Below are 9,108 nucleotides of genomic sequence, written 5' to 3'. Positions count from 1 at the left end.
AGTATTTAGTCAGCCACCAATTGTGCAAGTTCTCCCACTTAAAAAGATGAGAGAGGCCTGTAATTTTCATCAAAGGTACACTTCAATTATGACAAAATGAGAAGACAAAATCCAGAAAATCACATTGTAGGATTTTTAATTAATTTATTTGCAAATTATGGTGGAAAATAAGTATGTGATGTGATACAGCCGGATGTGATACAATGTTAAGAGCGTTGGTTCGAATCCCTCAGCCGACTAGGTGAAAAATGTGTAGATGTGCCCTTGAACAAGGCACTTAACCCTAATTTTCCCTGTAAGTTACTATGGATAAGAGCATCTGCTAAATGACTAAAATGTGAAATTGTTTATTGGAAACGGTCCTTGTATATCACTGGAACGTTCCTATCAAAGCGCAAGGTAATGAGACTCTTAAGGGAATCTTCTCTAAAGTTGTGGGGGCAATTGTTGTTATCTAAGTATGACTGAGTCCCTGCCTGGGACATCACCATGGCTGTAGGCTGGGTTGTCATCTAGCTGACGTGCCACTGTCCTGCTAACCTAATGTGGGGCACAGAGAAAAAGCCAGGAGAGACAGCAGGAAGGAGGGCTCTGATACAAGCATCAAGCAGAACAGAGAGGAGAGACAGCAGGAAGGAGGGCTCTGATACAAGCATCAAGCAGAACAGAGAGGAGAGACAGCAGGAAGGAGGGCTCTGATACAAGCATCAAGCAGAACAGAGAGGAGAGGAGAGACAGCAGGAAGGAGGGCTCTGATACAAGCATCAAGCAGAACAGAGAGGAGAGACAGCAGGAAGGAGTGCTCTGATACAAGCATCAAGCAGAACGGAGAGGAGAGGTTGGATCACTGCTGTGCTCTGTGTCTTCCCCTCTTGATCTGAAACGCTCTTAGTATTCAGATGTTATTCTAGTGGAGATTTAAGAGATGAAATATCAACCATCATACCAATGTCCCAATTCATATAGGCTTCTGTGTTCACTTCCTCTTTCACTTTGTGGGAATAGGCCATTATGAATCCAATTTTATTTTGATGACGACTATGATGGGGTAATGATGATGATGATGATGATGATGATGATGAACATACAGACAGAAACACACACCCATCCCCCACCCTAACCTGGTAGTTGGATGAATATTTCGAAGGGGTGGTCTTGAGATGCAATGTTTTGAGCGGGGAGAGAGAAACGCTGTTGCCGCAACCATTCTTCCTCCCTCCGGTTCCCACCGCTCTTTCCCTCGCTCCCTTCAAAGTCCACCTATCGAAGGCGTAGAGAACCTCTCGTGCGTCGCACACCGAGACCGTGCCTGTTGGAGACGCGCTGCATCCGCTCCACGGGAAGATGGAGAAACGGCAAGCACAGTTATCCCAATGTAGAGAACAAGAAACCAAGGAAAGCAGTCATTTATGATGCAAATAGTGCTTTACCGTCGATAGGAACTTATTTTAGCGAAAGGGTAAGTGATATAACACATTTTATTACAGAATGAGATAGTTTTTAATGGTGAAAAATATATTTTTGTGGACTGGAAATGTAGTTCTGTTGAAGCAGACATATGGTAGGCTACTGTGTCGCTTTATATTGCCACAACATTATTCAATTAGTCTATGTTGAAATGACAGGCTATCTCACGAAGGCAACACATTTTACACATCACAATATATCAGACTCACCGGAACGATTGAAACTCGCACACGTTGACGTCAAATATTTTATGAATTGCGCACAAATAGTCTGCATGCGTATTTCTAAATATCAACATTATTGACACTCTGTCTCATTAGAAGCTTTACTGGTATAGTTTATATCCATGTGATACAAAAACTGTATCACAAAAAAAAATCGGAGATTATTTGAATGTGAATCGAAGATTGGTTCAACATTTGTTCCATTAGTTATCCGAGACCTCCGGGGTGAAATTGTGATTTCATAAGTTTGATTATGGATTCGCCCTTTTCTCTCGAGGAAATTGTGTTTTTAGATGAATTATCCATTTAAATTAATAAATACATTTTAAACCTTTCAAGTTTTTCCAGGCATATATGAACAATCCTTTATTTATTACATATAATAATCTAATTGGTTATGAACGTTTGACCAGAAAGCAATATATCAGAGATGAGAGAGTGTTGGTAGTGTAGGGAGAGAGAACTAGAGAGAGAGAGAGAGAAAGACAGAGGGAGGGATAGAGAGAAAGAGGGAGGCATAGAGAGAGAGAGAGAGAGAGAGGAGAGAGAGAGAGAGAGAGCAAGAGAGAGAGGAGAGAGAAGGGAGAGAGAGAGAGAGAGAGAGAGTGAGAGAAAGAGGAGAAAGAGAGAGAGGAGAGAGAGAGGGAGAGAGGGAGAGGTGAGGGTGCTGGTGATGTAGCTGGGGGTGAGTCAGATAGGATGGATATCTCTGCCCTCTTGTGGTATGAACTAAAATTAGAGTGTGGGTTGACCAGACTTTCCATTTGGCGTAGCCAAGGAGAGCTTACCAAATCTTATCCATCACATTCCAAATGTCCACGGATCAGAAGGGTAATCCTGGTTGTGGATAGAACAGGAGGAGACTGGTCTGAGGGCTCTGTTGGGTGCTTCATGTGTAGCAGTGGAGGCTGGTGGGAGGAGCTATAGGAGGACGTCGCTCATTGTAATGGCTGCAACGGGAAAAATGGAATGGAGTTAAATGTGGTTTCCGTATGTTTGACGTGTTTGATTCCGTTCCAGCCATTACAATGAGCCCATCCTCCTATAGCTCCTCCCACCAGCCACCACTGGTGTGTATTATGTTGGGAGGCTGGAAGTGAGGGGATTCAGAAATTATTTTAGTATTGTATTGTAAAGTATTGTATTGTAAAGTATTGTATTGTAATGTATTGTATTGTAATGTATTGTATTGTAAAGTATTGTATTGTATTGTATTGTAATGTAATGTAATGTAATGTAATTTATGTATTGTAATGGAGGTCTACAATTTTTTATCTGAGGTCTTGGCTGATTTCTTTTGATTTTCCCATGATGTCAAGCAAAGAGGCACTGAGTATGAAGGTCGGCCTTGAAAAACCTCCAATTGACTCAAATGATGTCAATTAGCCTATCAGAAGCTTCTAAAGCCATGACATCATTTTCTGGAATTTAAAGTTTAAAGGCACAGTCAATTTAGTGTATGTAAACTTCTGACCCACTGGAATTGTGATACAGTAAATTATAAGTGAAATAATCTGTCTGTAAACAATTGTTGGAAAAATTACTTGTGTCATGCACAAAGTAGATGTCGTAACCGACTTGCCAAAACTATAGTTTGTTAACAAGAAATTTGTGGAGTGGTTGAAAAACAAGTTTTAATGACTCCAACCTAAGTGTGTGTAAACTTTCGACTTCAACTGTACATATACATGGAATCACTGGCTACTGTAATAATGGAACTCTAGTCACTGTAGTAATGGAACTCTAGTCACTGTAATAATGGAACTCTAGTCACTGTAATAATGGAACTCTAGTCACTGTAATAATGGAACTCTAGTCACTGTAATAATGGAACTCTAGTCACTGTAATCATGTTTACATACTGTTTTACTCATCTCATATGTATACACTGTATTCTATTCTAATGTATTTAGTCAATGCCACTCCAACATTGCTAGTTCTAATATTTATATACTTCTTAATTCCATTCTTCTACCTTCAGATGTGTGTGTTGTTGTGAATTGTTAGATACTACTGCACTGTTGGAGCTAAATATGTGACCAAAAACATTTGATTTGAATGGATTTTGTATTGTATTGTAATGTATTGAAAGGCCATGTGTTGTATTGTATTGTGATGTATTGTAATGTATTGTAATGCCATGTATTGTAATGTATTGTATTGTAATGCAGTGCAATGTATTGTAATGTATTGTAATGTATTGTATTGTAAAGTAATGTATTGTATTGTATTGTAAAGTAATGTATTGTATTGTATTGTAATGTAATGTATTGTATTGTATTGTAAAGTAATGTATTGTATTGTATTGTAATGTAATGTATGGTAATGTAATGTATTGTAATGTAGTGTATTGTAATGTATGGTAATGTATTGTAATGTATTGTAATGTAATGTAATGAATTGTTTTGTAATGTATGGTAATGTATTGTAATGTATTGTATTGTATTGTAATGTAATGTAATGTATTTTATTGTAATGTAATGTATTGTAATGTATGGTAATGTAATGTATTGTAAAATATTGTACTGTATTGTAAGGTAGTGTATTGTAATGTATGGTAATGTAATGTATTGTAAAGTAATGTATTGTATTGTAATGTAATGTATTTTATTGTATTGTATGGTAATGTAAAGGATTGTATTATAAAGTATTGTATTGTATTGTAAAGTAATGTATTGTAATGTAAAGTATTGTATTGTAAAGTAACGTATTGTATTGTAATGTAATGTATTGTATTGTAATGTATTGTATTGTAATGTAATGTATTGTATTGTAATGTAATGTATTGTAATGTATAGTATTGTATTGTATTGTATTGTAAAGTATTGTATTGTATTGTAAGGTCATGGATAGGCCTGCTGTATTGTGTTGTACTAAACACAATGCATTTAGATTCTTACAAGATTTCTAAATATTTTCTCATCATTAGATACTGCAACATTTGAATATCATATGTTCCCTCCACCCCCATTCCCTCTCTGCTATTAGTAGGCTAGTGCACGGCAGGCTAGTGCACGGCAGGCTAGTGCACGGCAGGCTAGTGCACAGCAGCATGAAGCATCAAGCTGTGCTTCATCTCACTGAGTGGGGCTTCTTTTTTTGTGGTCCAGTCAAGCAGCTAATAGGGAAACATCATGTGAATCATTGTCCCCCACAATGAAATCATGGAGGGGACTGTGGATCTCCATCCGTCCATTCATGCGTTAGTCACACACGATATCGCAGCGAGCACTGACCCGATTTTGACTAAACGTGGGTGAATGACGCATCTTGCCATAGAGATCTGTTATTTACACAATTACACTGATTGGCCCAAGTTGGGAGTACTAGTAATTAACTGAAATGTTTTAGTCACACGAACGTAAAGCTGCAACCAATAGGAGGCCTGGGGCTGAAACGTAAAGCTGCAACCAATAGGAGGCCTGGTGCTGAAACGTAAAGCTGCAACCAATAGGAGGCCTGGTGCTGAAAATATATCTATCTTGCCCAGCAACAGATGGAGAAAAGCTACACCAGTAGAATAATTCATTTCAACAATACTCTTAATTTTAATTTGACTGTACAAACAACAAGAGAGCTTAATTGGAGTCTATTTCTTCAGAGCCTAGACCTATAGAAAATATCTTAACTGGCTGAGGTCGGCTATGAGGCTTAACAGCCTATTAGAAGTAGGATTAGTTTTCATTAGTCCTACTGACAATTGCAACAGGCCAAAAAAATGTAGCATCCTACATAAAACAGTCATTTAAAGAGAAATATGTAATGTTTGTGTCTGAATGTCTGTATCGGGATAGCCTGCTCTTTTCACGACAGAACAAACAGCTTAACACCTAAATATCCCTGGATAATAATGTCATTGTTTACTAAATACAGTCATATAGGCCACTGAGTTACTTACCCCTCAGACATCAACTTGTGGATGTGGAGTGAGATGGATGTGATTTTGATGCGCAGGCACTCGTCTATTGACTGATGTGGAAAGGACGACTCACAGGTTGTTGTAAGTCGATACAAACATTGTTAGAACATAAAATGCACGTTTCTTTATAGTGCTGTATTCCTCTGATTATGCCTACCCAAAACGCACACAAGGATTCAGCACTCCTGAGCGCATCGCTGATTCGGCTCGACGTCTGGAGTTCAAATCAGCTCAGTTTGAAATGCGGCCTCATCCAGCGAAGGTATCGTTTTCTTAGCTCGGGGAGGAGAATTCACCACTTGGGTGGACTGCCTACATGTTCTTCAGTGTGCTGAAGTGCAGTGGTTTTGCAGAAGTTCAGATCAAACCGCTGTCCCAGTATTCCTACATTTCCTGAAACAAAGGTGATCAGATGCTGCTTTCAATTGGCTTTTTCTGAGAAAATCTACAACCTGGTCATGCGGCTCACTGAACCTCTCCAGCTCTTTTCCTTTACTCAGCCAGATCATGTCGTTGTGAAGCAGGAGATCGTCGTGGGAGGCCTCCTCTGATTCTGTCACAAGCTTGCAGAAAAAGACAGTGTTGTGACGCAGGAGATCGTCTTGGGAGGCCTCCTCTAATTCTGTCACAAGCCTACAGGAAAAGACAGTGTTGTGAAGCAGGAGATCGTCTTGGGAGGCCTCCTCTAATTCTGTCACAAGCCTACAGGAAAAGACAGTGTTGTGTTGCTTGATGGCTCCCTGACAAAGGTGATTATGCGTATGACTTCATCCCATCACATCTTTTTAGCTCAGTGCTTATTCTGGCACAGCACACTCTGATGGATGAGACAATGCAAACCATTAATTTGTGGGGCGATCTCCTCCTACCTGCTGACCAGGCCCCTTTGTCTGCCCGCCACACCAGCAGCCCCGTCGGTGACCACCAAGTCGACTGTGTGGAATGACAGGCTGCGTGAACAATTGTTCCAGCTTTGTGAATAGAATGTCCCCGGTGGTGTGTCCCTTCGATGGGAATCCGTAGCTCTTCCTTTCATGTCTAGTAAAATAACGTTCCGATACACAACTGTTCTCCATCGGTGTTGTCAGTACTCTCATCATCAGCCTGACTGAGCCCCTCCAGAACAATCCTGTGCACCTCATCTCCCAGTGCACGGGCACGGCGTCCGGCTGTGGACGCAGACAGGGGCACCTGTTCAACAGAGAGAAATGATGCTATCCATAGACTTGTCTGTAGCCAATTCTGCCAAAACTGTCACCATGCACTTTTTAAATAGCCCGTTGTCTGTGAAGGGCATGCTGTGTTTAGTTAGAACCCTGGATGCTTTTAGGGAGGCACTTCTGACCTTCTGTTGTTGGGTCAGGCCATGAAGGAGGTGACCTTCTGTTGTTGGGTCAGGTCATGAAGGAGGTGACCTTCCGTTGTTGGGTCAGACCATGAAGGAGGTGACCTTCCGTTGTTGGGTCAGGTCATGAAGGAGGTGACCTTCCGTTGTTGGGTCAGGTCATGAAGGAGGTGACCTTCTGTTGTTGGGTTAGGCCATGAAGGAGGTGACCTTCCGTTGTTGTGTCAGGTCGAGAAGGAGGTGATCTTCTGTTGTTGGGTCAGGTCATGAAGGAGGTGACCTTCCGTTGTTGGGTCAGGTCATGAAGGAGGTGACCTTCTGTTGTTGGGTTAGGCCATGAAGGAGGTGACCTTCTGTTGTTGGGTCAGACCATGAAGGAGGTGACCTTCTGTTGTTGGGTCAGACCATGAAGGAGGTGACCTTCTGTTGTTGGGTCAGACCATGAAGGAGGTGACCTTCTGTTGTTGGGTCAGGTCATGAAGGAGGTGACCTTCTGTTGTTGGGTCAGGTCATGAAGGAATGACCTTCTGTTGTTGGGTCAGGTCATGAAGGAGGTGACCTTCCGTTGTTGGGTCAGGCCATGAAGGAGGTGACCTTCTGTTGTTGGGTCAGGTCATGAAGGAGGTGACCTTCTGTTGTTGGGTCAGGCCATGAGGGAGGTGACCTTCTGTTGTTGGGTCAGGCCATGAAGGAGGTGACCTTCTGTTGTTGGGTCAGGTCATGAAGGAGGTGACCTTCTGTTGTTGGGTCAGGTCATGAAGGAGGTGACCTTCTGTTGTTGGGTCAGGTCATGAAGGAGGTGACCTTCTGTTGTTGGGTCAGGTCATGAAGGAGGTGACCTTCTGTTGTTGGGTCAGGTCATGAAGGAGGTGACCTTCTGTTGTTGGTTTCAGACCATGAAGGAGGTGACCTTCTGTTGTTGGGTCAGACCATGAAGGAGGTGACCTTCTGTTGTTGGGTCAGGCCATGAAGGAGGTAACCTTCTGTTGTTGGGTCAGACCATGAAGGAGGTGACCTTCTGTCGTTGGGTCAGACCATGAAGGAGGTGCCCTTCTGTTGTTGGGTCAGGCCATGAAGGAGGTGACCTTCTGTTGTTGGGTCAGACCGTGAAGGAGGTGCCCTTCTGTTGTTGGGTCAGGCCGTGAAGGAGGTGACCTTCTGTTGTTGGGTCAGGTCATGAAGGAGGTGACCTTCTGTTGTTGGGTCAGGTCATGAAGGAGGTGACCTTCCGTTGTTGGGTCAGGTCATGAAGGAGGTGACCTTCTGTTGTTGGGTTAGGCCATGAAGGAGGTGACCTTCTGTTGTTGGGTCAGACCATGAAGGAGGTGACCTTCTGTTGTTGGGTCAGACCATGAAGGAGGTGACCTTCTGTTGTTGGGTCAGGTCATGAAGGAGGTGACCTTCTGTTGTTGGGTCAGGTCATGAAGGAGGTGACCTTCCGTTGTTGGGTCAGGTCATGAAGGAGGTGACCTTCTGTTGTTGGGTTAGGCCATGAAGGAGGTGACCTTCTGTTGTTGTGTCAGGTCGAGAAGGAGGTGACCTTCTGTTGTTGGGTCAGGTCATGAAGGAGGTGACCTTCCGTTGTTGGGTCAGGTCATGAAGGAGGTGACCTTCTGTTGTTGGGTTAGGCCATGAAGGAGGTGACCTTCTGTTGTTGGGTCAGACCATGAAGGAGGTGACCTTCTGTTGTTGGGTCAGACCATGAAGGAGGTGACCTTCTGTTGTTGGGTCAGACCATGAAGGAGGTGACCTTCTGTTGTTGGGTCAGGTCATGAAGGAGGTGACCTTCTGTTGTTGGGTCAGGTCATGAAGGAGGTGACCTTCTGTTGTTGGGTCAGGTCATGAAGGAGGTGACCTTCCGTTGTTGGGTCAGGCCATGAAGGAGGTGACCTTCTGTTGTTGGGTCAGGTCATGAAGGAGGTGACCTTCTGTTGTTGGGTCAGGCCATGAGGGAGGTGACCTTCTGTTGTTGGGTCAGGCCATGAAGGAGGTGACCTTCTGTTGTTGGGTCAGGTCATGAAGGAGGTGACCTTCTGTTGTTGGGTCAGGTCATGATGGAGGTGACCTTCTGTTGTTGGGTCAGGTCATGAAGGAGGTGACCTTCTGTTGTTGGGTCAGGTCATGAAGGAGGTGACCTTCTGTTGTTGGGTCAG

At 43.0% G+C, this 9,108-nt stretch overlaps 1 protein-coding gene across 1 annotated transcript in view; it reads left to right on the top strand.

Annotated features, from left to right (window-relative positions):
* Window positions 1-1,127: 1,127 nt before the first annotated feature.
* The window catches only part of LOC135518488 (solute carrier family 35 member G2-like), a 47,787-nt gene continuing 39,806 nt past the window's right edge, over window positions 1,128-9,108 (top strand). The window contains exon 1 of the mRNA XM_064943659.1: window positions 1,128-1,459. The gene's annotated coding sequence lies outside the window, so the exon portion shown is untranslated. The remainder of the gene's footprint in view (window positions 1,460-9,108) is intronic.

This window comes from Oncorhynchus masou, chromosome 28 (assembly GCF_036934945.1).
Source record: "Oncorhynchus masou masou isolate Uvic2021 chromosome 28, UVic_Omas_1.1, whole genome shotgun sequence".
Taxonomy (NCBI): Eukaryota; Metazoa; Chordata; class Actinopteri; order Salmoniformes; family Salmonidae; genus Oncorhynchus; species Oncorhynchus masou.
Note: the sequence above shows the minus strand (reverse complement) of the source record. Positions and strands in the feature narration are given on the sequence as shown.